The sequence below is a fragment of the Hesperophylax consimilis genome, chromosome 4 (genome assembly GCF_061612785.1).
Source record: "Hesperophylax consimilis isolate HC1 chromosome 4, BYU_Hcon_1.0, whole genome shotgun sequence".
Lineage (NCBI taxonomy): Eukaryota > Metazoa > Arthropoda > Insecta > Trichoptera > Limnephilidae > Hesperophylax > Hesperophylax consimilis.
In genome coordinates this window covers 38984421-39008702 of record NC_142839.1, presented here as the reverse complement: position 1 = coordinate 39008702, position 24282 = coordinate 38984421, and the positions used below count along the sequence as shown (strand labels likewise).

Genomic DNA, 24282 nt, shown 5'->3' with positions numbered 1-24282 from the left:
TCTGCATTTAGTTAGATAGGTACCTAGCATCAGTTTACAGAACGACGTTCTAATTATCAAAGGATAATAATCAGTAAGAACTGCGGGAGTCACGTTCTTTTATGTTGAAAGATGATGAAATTCAAATATCAATCTCATCATTCTCAAAACTCAGTTAACCTACTTACTCTGAGATAGTTCGAACTAATATAGATAATTCTAAATTTAAAAGAAAATACACTCACTTTTATGATTCATTGCTGCTGTCAAAAGTTGAAGAAGCTTATTATAATTTGCTAGTATCTCACTTCCATTTTTAACTCTTGCTAAGCCTTATGAGATACATCAAAATAATGGAATACGAAATTAAATATCTTAAAAACGCCTACTATCTCCTAAGAGTCCTTAACCCCTAACTAACGATAACCCCTAGGAACGCCGGGTAAATGTTAGCTAGCAAAAAAAAAATACTAATTGGTTTTACGGTAGGTACTCGTATTTGTAATTGGTTTTATTTTTGAACGTCACTATTTTTCGAGGTTATGTTTCACACAAATTATGTTGGGGCATTCAATTTACACATTTATAACAGTTGCACCCATCATAGAAACACAGGATTTCCTAGAGAGTGGTCACAGTACAACACTCATATACTAATGTACTTACTTACTCACTTATAAATACTAATGTACCTACATTAAAAAGTTGAATGAAAAAAAATGTAGATTTTATATATAAATACGAAAGCACGAAACGCCGCTTGCAGTTGCTTCGTTCCTTTCCCGTATTTCGTGGCTCGTTTCGCGTTTAAGTTCGCAAATGTATACGTACCATAAAAATAATCAAATGGATTTCATTTAACGTTCTTACTAGAGTAACACGAACTAAAACTATCTTTCACCTCAAAAATAATATCAATACCAATCCGTTAAAACAATGCGTACACAGCTTAGGTAACCAATATGCAGAAGTACCATATATTTTTAATAGCACCGAAGGAACTTACAAAAAATAATTTGCTAATGCTTATTGTTTTTATACATTGTATCTTTTTTACGTTCGAATTTTTAACCTCACTGGGTACCTTAAGCTAATTCCAGCCAGTACATTACAGTATTATGTAGCAAACGGTTCCATGATAACTCAACACAGTGACAATTCAACACACGTTTAAAAAGTGATATAAAGTCATTAGAAACGATGAAATTTTTTTAACCTAACCTAACCTAACCTAACCTACATAACCCAGTTAATAAAGTTTTTGTTTCATTACTTTCCATGACTTTATATAACTTTTTAAAGATGTGATGAATTATCATTGTGATGATTTATCCGGTTAATGTAGTAAACATGTAGGGTGACCATGATATACATTGATATTATATCATGGTGATATATTTTGTTTCCTATGGCCTGATTGTAAATTTTAGTTTATTTAACCCTTCAAGCTTCTGCAATATTGTCTGTTATGTTTCTTATTGACGCTGTCGGAGGAATTAGTGTATTTCCTCGTTTCAATAAAATCCAAATAAATTGAACATTTCTGAACGTATCTAAAATAATTATAGTAATTATGAAAAAAAATTTAAAAGTTATGTAATACGTTTTGTAATTTATTATTTGAAGTAAATATTTTAAATAATTTTTTTTTAAAGCAATCATCAAAAGTTTGAAAATGGCTCACCTTATGTTTTTTCTTATAATAACTGAAATAAAAATACTGATTACAAATAAACTCCCCGTTTTAACAATCAAATGTATTATAAATATTATTGTTACCTCCCTTTTTATCGTTTAGTACAAAAATAATTAGTAAAAAATTCACAAAGTTTCATAAATTATCTAAAATTGCGCTCGGAACCTTTGGTTTCATATAGTCAACTTGTATACTTATATATATATAAACCGTTAAGATTATATTTTTCACCGTGATAGTGAGGGAGATACAAGGATTTCCATGATAAAATATGAGGTGTTCAAAATAGCGAACAAATAAGTCAACGGGTACTAGGTGTACCAGGTTCACTAAACCGAACAAATTAGCCTGACGGGTTAAATCATGTTATTATGTTTACACTGTATTATGTTGTTTTGTATTCTCTGTTTTATACTTTATTTAAAAGTGTTTGTATCGTAAATATATAATAGGGCTAAAGGTCTTCATAAATACTATGTAATCGAGTTTTGCAGAAACACGTAGCGTAAATCATGAATTTGGGCGGAAACAGCTAGAAAACGCGTTCGTAAATCAGTAAATGATGATACATTATATTTATTTCATCTCACTATACATAAATCACGTCTTTTTTCATAAAAATCAACTTCACTAGGACTATGCATGTGTCGAGGTTAAAAATTTAAATCTGAGTAGAGTAAACATAAAGTAATCACAAACATAAAGTAATACTATATACAAACACAAAATATTGCAAACGGAAAAATAAAAATATTTGATGAGTTACCAGATAGGTAATTTGAAAGTATATTGTAACAATTTTTAAACCATAACTACTTATTAATCATTATTCCCAAGAAGAAACAAGTATATAATAAAGACAGCTAGGGTGACATTCAGTTTTTAGCAAATGGGGCTTATATAAAATCCTATTATTTAAGAAAGGAAAGGATAAAAAAATTTAAGACAATCAATACAAACATCATAATTAACTTTTTAAATTTATCTAAGGAATTGGTAGACTTAATATGATTTGGAAGAATATTAAAAATAAGTGGTGCTTGATATAAATAGTTTCTTTGACCAAAATAAGTTTTAGTATGTACCGCCACAAAGTTCAATGTAGAGCCAATTCTAGTTAAACGCGTTTATTGTGTTCTTTCAGCCAATTTAATATTGATAAAAAATCGACAACGTATTTGAAGGATATATAGCTTCTTTATGCACATAACATTACATTCCTTATCAAGTAGGTTGGATGGATAACACAATATTTTTTTGTACATAACTTTAAGGATCAATTATTTATAGTGTTCAATTTTTCATGAACAATATTTTCGAGATTCCTAATTAGCGTTTGGGTTTGAAGTTTTTTTGGGTGCCTTAGAGAACCAGGGACCGACGTTCGGGTAGGTTATATCAGCCATCATGTGATCTGCAGACGGATATGGGATCCTGAAGATTGCTGAAAAAATGTGAGACTCACAAAAACGTACCATTTTTTGTGATACCGCACGTCTTAAGTCTTAACTGCTGGAGCCAGTGAAACTGTGGCAGTGTTTACACGGAGAAACCTTACTGATATGAAATATTGTTAATTTAATGAACTCCAAAATAACTTCTGCGTTTAATTATTTTAATGTATTTATGTTGTCTTGTCTTTAATCTAATGTTGTCTTTCTCGAAATGAATTTTATTTTCCCAGTGAGTGTAAACTCACTGGGAATAGTGCATTATAAATTTGTTATTATTTTGTTATGATCTTGTTTTAAAAAAAAAAAATTAAATATCTGGTCAAATTATTCGTTTTCCTGTTAAAAATGGGACTGGAAGAATATAACAAATGATTCGACAAATTTCATTACAAACTATCAGTAAAGCACGAATATGTTATGAGGAAGTCAGAACACGTGTTTTTCAAAATTATAATGGTTTTCTCGTCATGCACCTGCGTGAACACTTGTTCAGATATATTCTGAATGACCAATATTTTATTGGGAAATGATCATGCAGTCATATTTTAAACAGTATCTTGATGAAAATGCCGTACTCATTTTTCTACGTATAGGCTGAAAGAAGAGTGGGAGGGAAAGGAGAAGAGAAAGGTTTAGTGGAAGGTACATGCCTATTCAGATTTAGTCACAAAACACAGCATAAATTTTTATATTATGCCTTCAAGGCTGCCTTTCAAGGGCTTTTATAAAAATGATTCATGCAATCATAAGTATACAGTGTACACAGTAGGATATCTTTAGTATATAGAAAATAATATCAATGTATTATGTACAGTACATTTACTGTAATTTTAAATAAGGGACAGTATAAGTGTAAAAATCCAGATATAATATAGCTGTAGTGATGCAACTGAAATTATAAGTAAAATGAGTAAAAAATATAAAACAAATACACATATAATATTTAAATAATTAAATAATATACCTAGGTTTATGGAGAGAGTTTACTAATTTCAAATTTGTTTTCAGTAATCCTGATTTGAAAATATTCACAGAACAATATTTATTACAAGGGCTATGAAGTCTCTGTATGATACAAGCAAAGTTAGTACGAAATAGTTTGATAACGTTAAAAATGTGCGGAAGATATAAATAATTTTTAGTTCATTTTTCTGATTCTGCACGTCTTACTAAAACTGTCTAATTTATATAATTTCATTAATAATTATTGATTTAAAAAGCTACATAAAACAGCATGTTCCGAAACGATTGGAAACTGGCTACGTCATTACAACATAGAAAACGTCAATGTCCGGTAAGACGGCTGTTGCCGACGTTGGACGGCGTGACGTCAAGAACAAACAAAAACGAACATATCTTTTTGGCATCAAATAAAAGATACCACATTTTAACCCGATGTAGAACATTTATACATCAACGTAAAAATAAGTTAAAAATCCCTTCATTATAGTATTTTTATTTAGAGTAAAAAAACAAACAGTGGAAGCGTCTCTTTCTTCTTTAATTCACTTTAAGAGGCAGCTACAAGCCAAAAATGTGTATATTCTTGGTGAACATTATATTGTAGGTAATAGGCATTAAAATCGCTTGACAAACGTCTAGAAACGTTCGGTTTTAAGCAAAAAAGTGGTTTTTATTTATTTTGTAAATAATTTTACAAGAAAGCAAAAAAGTCAATTAAGTGAAACTGTCACAAATAATCTTAGCTATAAAACTGTATTTTTTTTAACTGATTCCTTTACGTGTTCATACATTTCTATTGAAAAAATGTTTCTTTTAGTAGTTTATATTTATATTTTTTATTGAGTAATTTATTTTTTTATTTGTATTCTACTCAAGCAAAGCGATAGTACAACCTTCAATTTATCTAAAGCATATTTTTTAGTATTCATAATGTAGACCAATTATTTATAAAAATTAATCAAAATAGTGATTCAGCTTCGCCTTAACCGCGAAAACTGTAATATACCCATTATAAAAGTCCACTAAATATTAGTTTGTTAAATGGTCCTACATTGAAATACCATTTTAACTCCGTATTTTCTAGTTTAGATAAAAAAGGACGGCTTGAAGCTTTACAAGGATGCCGAGAAATTGATAAATCTTCTCTCACGTTCCGAGCCGGATTTACAATAATTATTTCAATCAATTAATAATGGGCAGTAAAAAATACTTACGAAATTGACACGATCTACGTCAGTGATCCAAATTTTTTCGATGTTATTATTTCTACACGATTATTATTTACTAGCACAGACTAGTGAAAAATCACAAATCATATGTGATCACATGTGGATAAGCTGAACGTACATAGGATTAGTGAAGCTGTAAGGAGAAAATTTACTGATAAAAAATATTGCTAATTTATTAAGAATCTCATCAAATTAATCCCGATTAAAAACGGGATTGCAGGCCATTAACGAATGAATTGATAGGTTTCCTGTTAAACTTTTGATGCCGGAACACGTGTTCATAAAAGCCCTAATGTTATCGCATTTCGTCATTAATATATTATCAAAACAAACACAGGTGCATGAACACGTGGTCCAATATTATTTGGAATTCACTTAAAGTTTATCAGGAAACGGCCTGCAATCCCGTTTTTAACCTGATTTCCAATAACTTGGAGAGATTCTTAATAAAAAATTATTAGGCTGAAACACCTATACAAATTGAAAAAAAAATCTCACGAAAAATAATTCCATTTGTTATCCTTTGTGCTACGCATAAAAGATTTGTCTTATGCGTTTTGAAAAAAACGTCAACGAAAGTTGTTTTTTACTAAGCGAAATTCATGCACAAATATTTTAATGTTTTATTATTATTTTCTAAAGAAATAATAAATCAAAAGGAGATCGAAATTTTTTTTTTCAATCTAATCTAATATATATTATAAAATGAGACCCGTGATTCCCTACCCGGCTAATTTTCTTCACAACCAGCCACTGCCATTTACCGGTGGTTATAGTGGTAGATAGCCCTTGGTGTCACATCGAAAGTAAGAGAGTTTGGTAGGGATGGCTGAGCGTGGGTGAGAGTGGGTGACGAAAATTTGCTTTATTATGGGAAGGCGGCGAATGCTTCAGATTATTTTAAAATGGGCCCGCCGACTGTGTCGGTGAGTCTGCATGGTTTCAGAAAGTTCATAAAGGTTCTCGAATGTTCCAGAAGGTTCTGCAAGGAGAAATTTCAAGAAGGTTCTATAAGGTTGCAAACAGGTTGCAGAGTGGCGGAGTGTGTCGGTGAGTCTAGAAGGTTCCGGAGAGTTCTAGAATGCTCTTGAAAGTTCTAAAAGGAGCCACAGCAAACCCGTAGCGCGGTAAAGCTTGTGATATTATATTTTTAAGAGCAGGAACTATTTGTTATTCTTTGAAATTGGTACAACTTCAAGGAATGGATAATATAATACGTGATAAGTAGGTACCTACATAATAACAGGTACACAATCATGTTATAATAATGAGTGTCTAGGAATTACAGGAAATATGTCGGCAAGTTTTAAATGTAGTTTATGAAAATGATTAAACAAATTTGATGATCAGAAAACAGAACATACAATTATATATTTATTTCCAATTATTAACATAATTTGTTCTCAGAACACGACAATAATGTATTACTTGCAATGGGTATATCTGCTTCATACCCGAATGAAACATTCAACATTGTTCTAAGGCCGCAGATAATAACGAAGATAATGTCAGAAGAAGGTTTAATAATTGAGACAGATTTCTTAGCAAGATCCAGAACAATAATACTGCGGATACCTAACTGCATGCTGTGAATATTACCATAAAAATAAAGATTATATTACCCAGCTGCTAGCCCTATATAATCTTAAATTCACAATTTTTTTATTTGTTTTTAGGAGCATAAACAGTCATAATATTAATTTAATGTATAAAGGTGGATGGAAAAGAAACAGACAATTATTAATTTTCACAGATGTTTGGTTTGGTAATAAATAATATATTCACAAATGGTTGATTAGGTTATAAATAATATATTCACAAATGTTTGATATGGTAATAAATAATATATTCACAAATGGTTGATTTGGTTATAAATAATATATTCACAAATGGTTGATATGGTAATAAATAATATATTCACAAATGATTGATTTGGTGATAAATAATATGCACACAAATGGTTAATTTGATAATAAATAGCCCAAAAATTGAATTTGGGAGCCACCAGAGCGCCAAAATACTAAATAACTTGATTCTGTGCATAGGAAGGCGGTCCGTTTGATTGAAAATTCGTTCTCAAATACACAGACGCAACGTGGGTATGCTGAGTCTGTTCTACAGATATTTTAATGGAGCCTACTCTAAGGAGTTAGCAGCATTGATCCCCGGTACACCGGTGTATATGCACATGCGTGAAACTCGAGGCAGGACACGAGCCCAAAACCCGTTCACAGTTGATGTTGGCGTCATAAGAACGGGTCGTTTATTCGATTCGCTTTTGAGGGTTGTCACAAAAAATAAATAAAAGGCTTCCCAAAATTTGATGACCGGTTTCATAGGTACCTATTCTTAGATATGTTGCAACAGATATATTTTGTCACGTTTGAACACAAAAGCGTTTTGCTGACGAGGCCGATTTTTGAACAATTTATTTTTCTTAGTTTTGACGTGAAAAGCCTGTTCTACGAAAAAATAAATCAAGGATAAGGTTGATACTCCGATTTGGACCTTTGGTAAATATTAAAATGACCTGATTTGAAAAATTATGTAGCAAACAATCCATTATTATGATTTATTTGGAGCCTTTCGTTACAATTTAGTTATGTGTGGCAGTACCTACCATTGAACGTCACGTTGATAGTAGGTGATAGCAAATACTATAGAATAGTTCCTCCAACTTCTGACATTTCCCATACATTTTGACACGGCTTGGTTTACTTTCAAACATTTTACTGGATAAGTCCTCTAAAAGCTATGTTATTTTACTAGTACTATGAAACAACCGAAACATGATGAAATAATAAAAATAAATAATAATAAAAATAATAATAAATTTCGTCAAACAAATGGTTGAGTATTGGAGAGTTGAGCGCAGAAATAGAAGGATTTATGCTTGCCATTCAGGATAGAGTCATTAATACTAAAAATTATAGAAAGCATATAATTAAAGATACAAATCAAATTGATGATTTGTGTAGAAAATGTTTGGCTTTTCCGGAAACTATAGAACATATTATATCGGGATGTTCTATATTAGCACCGTCCGAGTATACATTTAGGCACAATCAAGTTTTAAAAATAATTCACCAAAATTTGGTAATTAAACATAACTTGATTGACTGCCGTAATGTAGTACCATATTATGAATACGAACCAAATTCATTTTTAGAAAACGAATTTTATAAAATATATTATGATAAAACTATACTAACAGACCGAGCGATTAGTCATAATAGACCCGATATAGTTTTACATGACAAAATTAAAAAAATAACTTATATCATTGATGTCGCTATTCCAAATTCCTGTAATATTCAAAAATCTGTTAGTGAAAAAATAAGAAAATACACAGATTTAGGAAATGAAATAAAAAGAATTTGGCATTCTCAGACTATAAAAATATTACCATTCGTTATTTCGGCTACTGGCATTATACCTAGCTCTCTAATTAAAAATTTAGGCGTATTAGATCTATCAAAAAAATTATATATAAAGATGCAAAAGTCGGTCATTTTGAATACATGTAGGATAACAAAAGATTTTTTAAATATTTATGTTGAGGGATCAGTAGGATTTATAGGCCCTGTTAGAAGTTCTACCGAGCCGAACCCTCTGATATGAAAATATCTGGAGACGGTGAATTATTTTCCCATTTGATCTCTGGTGATTTGACGTGTTGTTCTTGTATTGTTTTGTATTTATTTTGCTTATATAATGCACTTACATAATGTTGATTGACTAGATGATCATTTGTGGAAAAGTGAGTGGAAGGGTTAAGTTTTTCCTTTGGGGAAGACTTAACCCGGACAACTAAATCGGAAGTTAAAAAAAAAAAAAAAAAATAAATGCAACTTAACCGTAAAATGTATAATATACCTCATATGCATATATGTCAGCGACATGTCATTGGTACCAATTATTGTACTAACTTTTATGATTTTGTAACTATTGTCATCTATGTAATTATGTACTGTTTGTTTCTGCAATAAACAAAAATAAAATTTAAAAAAATAACACAATTTTGTCTATGAAACAACAAACGATTCATCCTAAGAGTGTCTAAGTAGTAAATATTAGTCGTCCGTTCGAAAAAAAACAGAAGACAGGTTTAGCCAGCGATGAAAGCACCCGAAAATATATTTTTTACGACTTGTTCACAAAACATACACTTTTCTCTACTTTTTTTTAGTACAATATGCATGTATTATATATATTAACCTTTCGGAAGAAATTATCTAAATGATAGTGATTCTATCAAAATCCGGTGCGTAGTTTAGAAGAACTCAGCGCAGAAACAGACAGACGCGGATAGCGACTTTATTTAATACTATTTATAGTTGTTTAAGTCTCCTCTAGTAAGCGGAAAATTTAGCGTTCCACAATACCATTTAGCCTAAATTATACTGCCCCGCCATGCTACTACCGTGATGACTTAATTATCACCGGAGATTCACGATAAAATGGAAATGCGCCTCAATAAATGATGGTAGGCAATCTCCCAGCACGTCCAATCAGCCTACCTTACCGATGTCGCGGGGAGTGCTTGCAGCGGGCGGGTGTAGATGGCAGTGCGGGCAGACCGAGTCGGTAACGTAGGTCGCGGCCAGCTGACACGCAAGCGAGCAGACTAAGACAGGTATGTGAGCGCTCTCCGGTCAACCCGCGTACAGGTGTGTAAGGGGCCAACCGACAAACCCAGTTCGAAAACACGGATAGTTAACGCGACCATTGTGTGTCCAATTGTTTTGAGTGATGTGCTTTATTGTGTAAATTGTATGTGAAAAAATATCAACAGTGTACCTGTGCTATGGATTATCGTTGGAAAGCAGACCATACGTAAGTAAATAGCGACGAAATCAATTTGCCGTTTTTGTAAGCGGTGCAACGAACACGTAGTCGTTCTGGAGGGATTCTTGTCCGTCCACCCGTTGAAATCTCTTCCATGTAATCTCGCCTCGCAAGAAACAAAGTATATCTCGCTTTTCCGACACTTTTACGATGTTGTGAAAATGATACGGTGTGTGATAAAGGCTTACCGAGTTATTTACATTCCTTGTTTGGCGTTTGATTCAAACCGGTAAACGGCTCCGTGCGCGAGAGGTCACGGCCTTACAATATTATATTCGCCGGCGAAATATTAATAGCGAAAAGTTCAATGTCGCGTCCTCGCTTTAGTGTCATAATATGTATGTACATACAACGAGACGCTGAACAAATATTATGTGGATTGTGCATAATATGAGTGCCTATGTAGGCAGTAACTACCTGTTTCCAAAGTAGGAGATGTTACTGTGAATCAGGTTATATAATGTTATTATTATTGGCCTCTCCCGAGGGTATAACGGTGTTTGGTGATTTAATCAGTGGTTGGTCGGTGTACGATGTATGTACGTATGGTGTACGGCAGGTGATCACCCCAAACTTGTGTACGGCAATTAGCATGTAACTAAGTCTATTCAAGTTCACCGAAGCGGTCGGTCGAATTCGTCAACCAGGCGTGAACAGCCATCTCTCGTACACATCACACATCCTCGCGCTACCAAACACCACCTCATACCACTTACTACCACATATCCACTCTACCACTCCCATAATCTATACACTACATGCTGACTGCAACTATCTGGTATAGAGCTCTCTATTTATTTCCTGTTTCGTGGAGTTCTTCTTTTTATTACACTGATTTGATTATGAAATCAAAGTAGTTATTAAATTAAGTAACAAAGTAACCATTATGCAGTTTTACCGCAGGGGTAGGTACAGAGAATGGAATGCCTCAAAATTCTGTTCTGGCATAAACAGCTTTGAAACAGACCGTTCAAATAGTTATCTTATATCTTGTTTAAATTCTTCACTCAATCAGTTCCAATATTGAAAATGACATTAAATTCAAAACGAATCCGAGTTTATTGAACCAGAATTTTACGCAGGACACACTACTATCGAAATTAGTATTTTGATTGAAGAAGATACTATTAACAACTTTCCAACAAAAAATATGACGTTCAATAAGTTGGTCACAATCGCCGAGTTGTTAAGACTCTGTCCAGATAAGAGATCCTGGGTTCCATTCCTAGTTGTGATCGTTATCCGTTTATTTTCTATTAGTATTGTATTCTTCTTTAATGAATAATTTGAAGTTTACCCTTTTGATTAACTCGGTCGTGCCATTGTCTTTCTGGGGCATTACTGATTGCTTGGATTATATATTATTCTAAATTCAGGGACCAATTTTTACGGAATCCATTGAAATAATTATCCTGAAGCTACATAGCTACACGCATGAAATAGTGTTGCCGGTAAAAAAGGGACGCTAAGATTGCTTGTACACATATAAACAGAGTAGATGAAAGATGACAACACGTCCCTAGAATGCATGACACCTTAAAGTATGGTGTTCCATCCTATATATTTACGACTGTGAGAAAATGGTGTGAAGAATAGTTAATTAACTTATGACGTAATAAGTACCTTATAGCATAACACAATTTTTCGTTTGATGCAGCAATCGATGTAATCATAAGCCAGTAACGACGTAATAACATGTATTTACAAGGGCAACTACTAATTATTACGATGCACCTACTGACACGAAATACTACTAGTAGTTCTGTGACCAGTAGGCCACGTGTCCAAAAGGTATGTTTCCAATTTTCTCTTATGAAATCAATCAAAACCGAAATTTCTTCTGAAATCGTAAGATTTCTAAGTAGGTACTTAAATACCCACTTAATTAATAAATCCAACGATCCGACGATCGATCACAATTGAAAAAATAACATTTACTGAACCATTAAAACGGCCACCATCTTTAACCGGAACCGGAACGAAACAAACAAATTTACATAAAGACGAAATGCAAAATGACCGAGTAGTCAGAGTTATAATTGGACTTCGCCGCGTTTATTCAATGATGGTAGTGTACAAAAAATAAAGCATAAAGTCGCAAAAAATTAAATGGGAAATGTGTCGAAGTTCAGTTTGACCACGTTGTGCAAAAAACCATTAAATACACAATTTGATAAATCCTACTTCATCAATAGTGATATTTTTACTATGTGAAGACATCCAACCAATAAATTAAACATTAGAAGCACACAAAGATTATTCTAATTTGCTAAAAGTTTATCAGGAAACCTGTTAATTCATTCGTAAGACCTGCAATCCCGTTTTCAACCAGAATTTACAATAATTTGAATTCGAGAAAATTCACATTCAAATGTGATTATCTAAGCTTGCCAATTGTGGGTTGGATGGAGATAAGAGAGGTGGCTATAAATAACTATAATTCTGTTCAAATTGATTGAAACTGTAAATGGAAAAAAGTTTTTATGCATTATGAGCAAGCTCATTATATTACAACGGTTGATATTCTAGAATCAAAAATTTACCTAGAGAACGTCTATTTATTCCAACATTATTACATTAACAAGTGATCTACTGAGTTCTAATATCTCGTCGAAACGTGTTCCACTATTAAAACACGATAAACGGTATGCGTAGACCGAATTCGATAGTTTTAGTAAGAGCGTTGGGAGAGTTAGAGGTCGTTTGGAGGTAAAAAAAGCGGAACATATTTTTTAGCTTCATATCTGATCTCATATATGATACATCAATACCTACAATCCTACCTCTTCAGGTTTTCTTTTCATTATATTTTACTACATTCACAAAGAAAAATGAATATTGCTAATTTCTTAAAAATATCTTCACATTATTGTTAATCCGGTTAAAACGGGATTCCAGGCCATTTCCTGATAAACTGTTAGTAAATTCCTAACGTATATTCAATGACGAAATGCTGAAATATTAAAATTTTTAAGAACACATGTTCCAACATCTTGATAAGACATTTTATTAGATATCCTACCAATTCATTCGTTAAGGGTCTGCAATACCGTTTTTAACCCGATATGTTTTCTACTACCTACTGTGAGTACATCTAATTTTGTTACTGACTTCGCATCACTACAATGCGTCAATGCGTGGTCCGAAAAAAGAAGATAGGTACCTACCTAACTCTTTGAATTCAAACATTATAAATTATGTAAAAAATCTATTCCTTTTTTATTTAGAACCTGCGACCCCTGATCCCATGATTTGGGATATTACCGATCTGCAGCAGAGATCGTTGAAACGACATAATTGTTTGCTGTTCATTAGTATAACCTATAAGCTCTTTTGTTCAGCACGCTAATATGTGTAGGTAGGTACTACGCCAACACCATTTTAACAATCCGCGCATTTTCAACGTGATCGCGAAAAATTATATCGAGAGCAGTTACCAAATTCTTGAATATATTAATTTTCATTTTGTTTCATGGCATCCGCTTCGAAATTAACACCATCCCTCCAAACGTGAAGCACGAGGCATTTAAAAATTGTTCATGCGAGCGCGGTGCCCTTTGAGGAAGCTACCAGAAAGTGTATTTTGTACTGCTGAGGTATGAATGCGAACCAGTTTTAGTGCAGTGCCTTGGGCAGATGTCCCAATTTTTTAACGTGCTTCTTTATCATGTCTTGCGGACATCCACATTCTTAAACCTACATATCCTGCTTACCATTGGTAAACGAATAACGAAAATGTCAATAACATTGTTCTTCTGTCTGCGAGATTAACATTTTTCTTGTGAGTGATTCACGATTAGGTCAACAACAAAGTTACCAGTCCATTACGGTTTCTTCTTGCTTGCAATTTTACAAGTTAGACTTGCAAAACGATCGTAATCTTTGTGCTTGCTAAATAAACAAATAACAAAGAGGTCAACAACAATTTATTTTCGGTCAATTTCGTCTCCACTGTGACCGTTATCCATACGACCCGAAAAATGAACCTGTTATCTTGCTTGCAATTTTTTTTCATAAACAAATAATAACGAATAGGAACAAGAGTGCTAGAGGAGAATAGCTTTAAATTCATGTTGGCAAATTGACATTGTTTAAGAAGCAAAATGCTCACCTCGTCTGTGAATGCGAAATAAACACTCAACAAAAACGTTAGCAACAATGTTATCAGTATGATCTAGTTTTATTTCCTTTTCTTTGTTGTATATTTGCTCACCAGAATTAGGTACATTATTTACATACAACTTTTTGTTTATATACTGACTCCCGCCAAAAGTCTTTAATAAATGAGCTCTGACAATAAAGCCAAGTTTTCATTAACTTTACTGGGAGATTATATGATGCGATATTTTAGATTTAGACATATTACAACGATAAAAAAATCGTTGTCGGGAATGCCAACATTTTATCGTGATCTCTTTTCGTTAACCCCTTTTACAGATAAATTAACTAATTAGTATTTGAGATATGCGTTCACTATATGAAACGTTTTTGGTTGTTGTAATTGTTGTGTATTGAACAGTAAGTAAATTGTCAATTCCTTACTAGATATGATCAAAAAAGTTTATACAATGACATAATAAATGAAAAAAATAATTATGAACCATCCTTTGAATTAGGTATTATCTGTTAAGTCATAATCTATGATAATGAATGGATTTTTTTATTTAATTTCATAAATTTGCATTAATAATACTGCAAGGTCATCTTACTAACATCAAACATACTAATTATGGTGGTCGGTGAATGCGTGAAGTGATGAGATATATTTCTGCATATTCGTATTCACGTTCAATGAATTTTAATTTTCAAAATTGCATCTGATCAATTTTAGACAAGTGATAAATAAGGTAGATACTAACATTATTTTTAAATTAATTAATTAACATTTTTAATGATAAACCAATGCTTAAGAGACAAGGTTTTTTTATGCATAGCACAAAGGATATAATTTTTACGCAATAATTATTATCCTGAAACACTTATATAATTGAAAAAATTACATGCCGCTGAAGGTAATTGAACCCGCAGCCTTATATATGGCGGACAAGTGCTCTACCAATTGCGCTACGTTTACTTCTACTGCGGGTTCAATTCCCGTCAGCGGCATGTATTTTTTCTCGGAAGATTTTTTCAATTTATGTTGTTGTTTCAGGCTTATAATTATTGATTAAAAATATTTAATTAATAATAGTATATTTGAAATCTGTATTTCTTGTGCTAAAAGAGTTGACAGATGATTTTAAAAAAATGATGAAATTTGTTTTTAAAACGCAATGATCCTGAAGCATTTTTTTAACTTGTCACAAATTTTCTTTTAAATCAATAAATAACTACCATATTATATGTAATTAACTCTTTGTAATTCATGTCGCCGCCACGGCGACGTAGGAAACATTCTAACAGCTCCGACGACGCCGCAGCGGCGACATAAACAATGGGTATACATTTTATTGTTTAAAAAATTAAAGGGTCCTTTTACAGGTATACAAATGATGCTATTCAGTTGTATACAGTACCCACTTACGATTGGTTGTGCTTTTTGCTCTGTTTTTCATACATAACAATAACTACGCATTCATTTTATTTGAATATTTTTACTGGGCAATAAATATTCTCACTCCATCAGAGACCAGGCTCAACGGAATTTTTAACATTTTAAGAAAAAGTCCCAAGCGGGACTGTGCGATCTGCTTGAAAAGTGCAGTAAAAGGGGAAACCAGTGAGTACTGTGACACGTGTCCTAACAAGCCACGTATGCATTTGGGGGACTGCTTTCAAATGCAAAATAATTTTATGTACTGCCTTAACAAAAAAAAAATTCTTATGTTCAAAAAATATCGTAATCTTTCCTCAATTTTTTTCATTACACTCTGTGGAGTAGCTAGTATACCATAGAAAATAATTTGGAGTATAAATGGTTTTAAAGTCAATATGTAGTACCTAAGTATAAGTGCAGCCATTTTGTAAGTAAAGTTATTTTATCGTTCTGATTGCGATAATCCAAGATTTACGAGCGTTCATTTTTAGTTAATAAATGATCATAAATAATCCTTGGTATTGCATTTTAATATTGACGTAATTATTTACGTTTATTTTGTTTAATTCAACTTATATACCTAATGCATGATGACGATCGTCAAATTTTTTAAACAGTACTCACTATCATTATCGCAGCAACCGGAATTTAAACTCGGGCCTTTTTTATACAGGCACTGATAATGTAAATCACCGTAAGTAACCAACACGAATACGCAAATTATATGGCATTTAATGACCAGTATAAATCGTAATGTCTAAATACAGGGTTTTCCAATAAGAGGTGTTATTTTGATATTCAATCGTAAAAGATCAATGGTTTCGTTGCTTGTGTGGCACGTAGCGCCGTCTTGTTGAAAGTAAACATTTTCCAGATCAATACCATCCAATTCCGGTAATAAAAAATCATTAATCATCTCTCGATAGCGCAATCCATTCACCGTAACTGTTGCTCCAGCCTCATTTTCAAAAAAGTAAGTTCCAATGACTCCGCCGGACCATAAACCGCACCAAACAGTCACACGTTGGGGATAGAAAGGCTTTTCAACAATAATTCTTGGGTTTTCCGAGCCCCAGATGCGACAATTTTGCTTGTTGACGAAGCCACCGAGGTGGAAATGGGCCTCATAACTCAAGATGATTTGCATTTGATTCGCATTTGACTAAGTGAATTTTAATAATTTCAATGCGTCGTTGAAGCGTGTATCGTTCCATTTTTATTAATGGCGTAGTTTTTACTTGTCAAATGTTAAAAATTTACCGCTTCAAAAGTAACATCTACAGAAATAGCCGGGTATTCAAAATAACACCTCTTATTGGAAAACCCTGTATTATCAAACAAAATCACCATCCGCGTCTGTCTGCTTGTGCGCTCAGTTCTTCTAAACTATGGAACGGATTTTGATGGTTTTTTACTATCATTTAGAGAAAGTCTTCAGGAAGGTTGATATATACATATTATACATGCATATTATATTTATGGAAAGTTGAGAAAAATCAAGCAACGCCGGATGCACGTCAGCAAGTATTTGTATAAAAATTCAAACTGCTTATTTTTTTGCTTGCAAAACTCGAAAATTAGTCTACCGATATCGCTGAAAATTTTAAAGTTTGTTCTTATTAGTACCAGGAGTGTTTAGATAGTAGTTTGAAGTCGGGGACGCCCGAGGAATACTTAACGCAATATCTCTATATATCTGCACTAGAATGAGGTACGGAGTCGAATTAAATTCTATATAATGTAGTTTTTTGACAGTAATATTGTGGTATACAGTAGTGAATGGTTGAAGAATTCAGAGACGCCCGAGAAAGACATTAGCAAAAGAGAAGCATTTTGAGGTCCAGTAATATCTAAAAAAAACATTTAAATACTTGGTTAATCTCAACGGCAGACTTCACTCTCATTTAGCAAGAAGTTTTCGAATTCCAAAAGCGTTTCTTATTTCATCATCAAGGAATATTGTATTTTAATCACCAAAGGAAATCCATAATTCTCCAGATTCCCAAAGCAAGTACTGCCTCATTGTGTCATCCTGACCATGGGCACAGTGTCTACTGGAATTGTTGACTGATTGCACAGCACAATGGCTAAGTACATTCTCTGACTAAATATAGGTAATTAACTGTGGGAACTCAAGCATAAATTATTTACCTTGGCGTCCATTAGCCGCGACATTTCCATATCTCCTTAAAACCGTCATTCACTTTCAAATGAAACGGGCGGAGCTAATCGGCGACACTTTTTCGCAGACCTTGCTAACGTGGGCTCGTAACCCACATCAAATAAAACAAATAAATTCAATTGTTAATAGTTTTATGAAAGTAGGTACCTCTACATCATTGTATTGACGACTTCTGAGGATAATAATAATATTTTTGAAAAATAATTTCTTACATATTACAAATTTAGATTTACAAATAGTAAAAAACAAGTAAAATAAAAAAAAATAAGGCATTCAAAAACAAGTAGAGGCTTTTTCAAGTATCAGTACACGGAGATAAATGAGTATTTTGCTGATTTATTAAAATCTGTCGAAAACGGGATAGCATGACACTTCCTAATAAACTTTAAGTATATTCATAATATATCGGAACATGTGCTCATGCAACTGCGTTTGTCCTGATAGTACACAGTGACGAAATGCAAAAAAAGAATTCGATCCGAATCACCATTACACATTCGTGTTTTACTTATAGCTTATTAGTAAACCTATCAATTAATTCGTTGAAGGCCCGCAGTCCCGTTTTTACCGGTATACGAATATTTTATTATTGGAAGATATTTGTTTCAGGAGCAATGTATTTATTCCCCCCACCCACCGGGAGAACTATTGGCAGGTTTGTCATACGGGCAGGAATATAGAATATAATAATCCATGTTAGGTTAGGTTAGGTAGAATATAGGGAGTCACGTGTTCCAAAATAACTGAGTTCTCGATTTAACCTTGCAGCAGTCTGAATATGAGGGTGGCGGCATACCCCTCACTTATGATCTGGTAAGAGTGAAATATAATCGATAAGTAATTGTTCATATCCTTAAAATTACAATTTTTAATTCATTGCGATTCCAGTTCTCTCTAATGGTAGCGAAAAAGTCGTTAATTTTAAGGTTTATTATAATTCCTTATCCGTAAGTAGAAACGGAAGTACTCTTCTAAAAACAATTCCCTCCTCAACAATGATGATAAAAAGGACAGCGGGCATAGCGCAGTCCAGTTGGTGCCAAGAATGGTGAGGCGAGAGCAAACCACACTCTCTCTTACCTCGGTTAGGTTAGGTTAGTCTCGCCGAGTGTATAGAGCTGACATAATGATCGCCCACTAGTTTTTTAAAACGTCTTTTGTCTGACAGATCACAAACACAATGTCTGGGCGATAACCTTTTCTCGAGCAAAACCAGTTTCTTCTAAAATAAAATATTCGGTGACAATTATTGATATTCAGATCAGGCTGAATATCTTCCAAGGCTAATGATTTTTGACGGAAATCTCAAGAATATGAAATTTTCAATGTATAAGGTGAATTATTTATCATCGCTAAGCCCAAGCGTTAATTTCCTCTGTTTTATTAACGCTGCAGAATCGACACGATCGTGTAACAATGGATAACTACGGTAATAGGAAAAAAGAGTCTATTATTGATCGCGAATGGCGTAAGAAGTAGAAAACGAACGCGATAAACTAAACTGCAATCCGTCCACTAAAATCCTATGTTTTTTTGTCTTGAAGGTCAATGTTTTTCGAAACATCGACAAAGTTATCGAATCTTAAATATTAAAGTTAACTATATGTATCCCAATGAATAGAACATTATATTTGCTTTTAAGTCCAACAAATGACTATATATTGCTGTTTTTTAAAACAGCGTGTTTGTCCAATAGATTACGCTGTTATTAAAAAAAACATATTTTTACACGTTCATTCTAGAATCTCCGAAGAACTTTCGGAGATATTATAATTGTTGTATTTGCGAAGCTGAAAGAATTAAAAATATATTTAATTTCGTCAATTTTCTTAATAATATATTATGATTTTTATTTGTTGACACATCTGTCTAAAATTTAAATAAATAATTATTTATTAATTAATTTAAACAACATAATTTTTTGATTATTGGTAGGTACCTACTTACTCCAACTGTAAAAATAGTTGTTAATTAATCCCCTTTCGTACTTGCAAATATTTGTATTGGGGAGATTTAATATTGAGAGTGCGATCATTGCGCGTCGCACAAAACACCGTGGGTACCCCAATCTACCTTTCTCTAATCTTTTCATTCCTGACATACCTTCTATGTCGCTTCTGAAGACGATCATAAGCTATTGAGATTATGAAGTTATTTTTAGAGATAGATCCGTTCGTAGTAGCTGCTTTCACTTCGCATTTCAGAATGCGAAAGGTTAACATACTCATAATTTGTTATTGTTGTTATAAAAATTTAGCGGCCGAAATTGAATTCAAGTGAAAGAAGCGATCAATCTCTACGGAAGTCGTGGAACAAATTAACTATGGGATCTGTGCGTTATACGTGGTACACGGAGTAAACTAACTTAAATTTATTAAAAATCTCTTCAAATTATATATACATAATCACATCCTTACCGAATGAATTGATAGGTTTTATGTTAAACTTTTAGTAAAGAGGGGATGAATATGAACACGTATTCATATTTTCGCATTTTGTCATTATAAATTAACAGGGCAAACTCAGGTACATGAACACGTGTTACGAACGATTTTGAAAGCATTAGCTTTTTAAACTTGAGTAATTTGCTTTCACCTCCGTTTGTTTGAGCTCATTTTTCAACTAACCAGATGTTTAATTTGCAATAGACCACCGAGATAAACGATTTGGCATTCTTAAAGCTGTTTTTTTAAAGATTTTTAGTTCAGTCGAGTACCTACCCATCTACCTATGCGTGTTCAAATTGTTTCAATGTTTTCTCTCACGGTGTTTTATTTTGCATTGTCTTTTGTGGACACTGCAAAAAATAACCAGAATTTAATTCTACCTAATATTAATGAATATCACTTTTGTTTTCCGTTTCAAATGGTATACCTAGTACCTTTTAGTTTTGTTAACCATCAAACACAGTTATTTGATGCTGTCTTCGTTGCAATTGATTGTATTATCTATTAATATAAAAACCAGGAAATGAGGTCCATATTGATGAAAAAAAATCGTGTTAAAAAAGCGATAGCCGATTTCCTGATAAAAAATTATTCATTCAGAATATATTGAGAACACGTGTTCTTTTCCTAATAATGTGTGAACATGTGTTCCGCCGTCCTCATAAAACATTCACTTTTAACTGATACTTTTTATCTGAAACCTGCAGTCCCGTTTTTAACAAGTAAAATAAAATTTGGATCAGATTTTTAATTAACTAACAGTATTTTATAACATTAAGTTTCTACGTCTATTAAAGAATAAATAACGTAAGTAAAATTTATATTTCGATATCTCAGAAATGAATAAGCTCAAATCAAAGTGAATTTGTAAAACGTATACAATGATGTATCGTGACGTCACACTATTCAATACAATTAATAATTCGAATGGCAGTGCTGCGTATGTACCGTGGTGTCACACGCCTTTCGGTCAGCCGCGAAATCAACATTTTGATGCCTTATATCTTCGGTACTATTCGGTATGTTCCAAAAATTTTAAAACATCTGTTCTCAGCGTACTGTAATTAATATGATAGATTTGTAAAACCTTATGAAATTTCGTTGTAGGTGACAACCTTATTGGACTCAAATTATCGAGATTAATGGTCTTTCAATGTAAAATATTTGAGGTATTCCAGCTTCCATTCCATTAATTTTGCGGGAGAAAATTTAACCGGTTACTAGAATGGATGGGTTCATATTATATGCATAATAATAATATTTTTAAATTGCCTTAATTCTCGTAAAGGATTGAAGTTTATTCAACTAAATTAAAAAACGTGCTCCTCCCAACTTCGTGACTCATTCAATTAAACGTTGACAGAAGGTTGTAATTCTTGAAAGGGAACCTGCCGACAAATTCCACGGCGTGGATAACGGAAACTTCCCTTTTCCTGTGTGCCAGTTTGAAGCGGTGCGTTTACAAATCAATGCATCAACATTATTACTGTCCTGTTTACATAAAATTCATGCGACCACTACAACTAAGAATGCAGTCCCTGATTAATGAATTCTTCACCAGTCTGTGCAGCCGTTAATTGCTTTCACATCTTCTTTAAAAGGTGTTTTAATGGTGGACCAGTCATGGCCAGATGAGGACGCTGTATAAAACTCTTGAGTTTCGAGGCTGATGACTGTCGACTGTTGTCTGACGCGGGTCATCACCGGAGAGCCGGTTGAAAGAAGAGAAAATAATATTACCAGTTGGTAGAAAGTAAAAAATAAATAGTTTGTGCACACAGTATTTGAAGGTTAATGACTTGACGTTCGGCATTTAACAGTTCTAGAATCTCTAGTATATACTCGTAGATAATGTTTTTGATGATCGTGTTTTGGTTGAGTGAATACTGTTAATTAAGAGCTGGGTATTTAGGGCGGTTTAAATTAATACGTGCGTGAATAACTTGCTCGATCTGTGGTGAACACATTCGTGTAGAGGGCGATTATAATCGAATTATTAGCTGCGTGGGTTCGTGCATCTAATTTAGTTACTCTAAATTCTTGTTTGTTGCCCGATGGACGGTAGAGGATTAGTTATTTATTGTTTATCGTGAAAAACAGAGATTCTCGTAACATTTTAAAACATTTACAATTTTTAACATGCATACGAGTACTTACATACATTAATTATATTACTTGCGATGCACCATCGTTTTAAAAAAATATACTTATTCTAATCTTGAATTCACTAAAGACGGGTTGTTTCACAAAATTTGAGCAATTCATTAAATTTCAATGTTAATTTTCCTGTTCTGTAAAAGTTCTATTCAAGTTTTATTATTATATCACAGTTGGTCAGTTGTTTCTCATAACTGATATAATAACTGAACTTGAGTAGAACTTTCACAGAACTTGAACATTAACTTTGAGATTTGACGAATTGTTCAAATTTTGTGAAACAACCCGTCCTAAGGTTTGACTGAAAAACATCAATCTCAGAAGAAAGGTGTTTTAAAGTAAAGTTATTGGGGACATAAAACGTAATACGCAATATGTTCCAAAAAATCATGATTGCTAATTCGTCCATTAGGCAGTTTGTGTTCTATTCTATTTTTTCTTCTAACTTCTATACGATCTAGTTCCAGCGAGAAAGTCAGAGGTATACAACAACAAGAATGCATTGACTTTTATAAAGTTTGACAAGTGACTGCAACAGTTAACCCTGAGTGACACATTGATGAAGTTGGATAAGAGATTTCAACATTTAATTCGGAGTGACACATAGATGAAGTTTGATAAGTGACTGCAACAGTTAACCCTGAGTGACACATTGATGAAGTTTGTTAAGTGACGAGAAAACAGTTATCCCTGAGTGACACATTGATGAAGTTTGATAAGTGACTTTAACAGATCCCCGAGTGACCCAAGTATAAGAAAAAGTAGTTTTTCAAATGATACACAATATTCTTAAAAGTCTTAAAATAAATTGATTATTTATTACAAAAATCTTAAATATTTTGTTAATAGCACTCTAGAATAAGTCTATAAACGAATGATCTCTCTCTCTCTCTTCGATATAACAGATACGGCTTAATTTTTGTTCAATTATTTTAAAATAATGACTTCGTGTTCCCGATGCGATGGCTAATAACGTTAAATTCAATGAACTGTGTAAGTACGTTGCGTATAGACTTTCAACATATCGACGCCGGAAAGGCGAAAGGTCGAAAGCGACAATTTTGTAAAAATGTGATAAATATACAGTTTCGAACACATCAAAATTCTAATCAAAACTATACGATTAACTCATTTTTGACTAAATTGTCGCTTACGACCTTTTACCTTTCCGGCGTCAATATATTTAATGACTGTACCGTATTTTTTGCCCAAATAAAATGTTCCCATGAAATCATGAATGTAAATAAATATCTACGTGTTATTTTCCATTTTACTTTTTGCCGGCATTTCGAGGAGTGTGGGTGTTCAGAGCAATAACAGTTCAAGAAGATTGCATCTACATATTACTGCCTACGTACTGATTTAAATCAAATTATCCCAAGATTTTCAAAGGTTAATAATGGTCATGTTGTTATGATGTCAGTTGATCACTATTTGTTCAAAATCCGAAATGCAACAAACGTTCAAAAGTGAAAATGGTGCTGAGACGATGTTTGTTATACCTTAAACTTAAAAGTCCTCTTTTAAAATCACGTATGTTAGTCAAATAGAAGTTCTAAGTCGCAAGGTCCCCAATTTTGTCTCCTAACTACTTGTTTATTTTAATTCAGTACCTACGTTAGATAGGCGTGACGCCCAAAACTTTCATACATTAATGTGATATGACAAAAAAAACAATGTTAACTTACTAATTAGTCAAGTAAAAGTTATGTAAAAGTAAATGACAAACAAGAGAGGTAAAAGTTAGAATATGTCAATGCAGAAGTACAAAAACGATGTATTATTGTAGCA

At 33.0% G+C, this 24282-nt stretch overlaps 1 protein-coding gene across 1 annotated transcript in view; it reads left to right on the top strand.

The window, feature by feature from the left end:
• Nucleotides 1-9969: 9969 nt before the first annotated feature.
• ck (unconventional myosin-VIIa ck) overlaps nucleotides 9970-24282 on the top strand; it is a 96314-nt gene continuing 82001 nt past the window's right edge. Inside the window, exon 1 of the mRNA XM_089630940.1 lies at nucleotides 9970-10157. The gene's annotated coding sequence lies outside the window, so the exon portion shown is untranslated. The remainder of the gene's footprint in view (nucleotides 10158-24282) is intronic.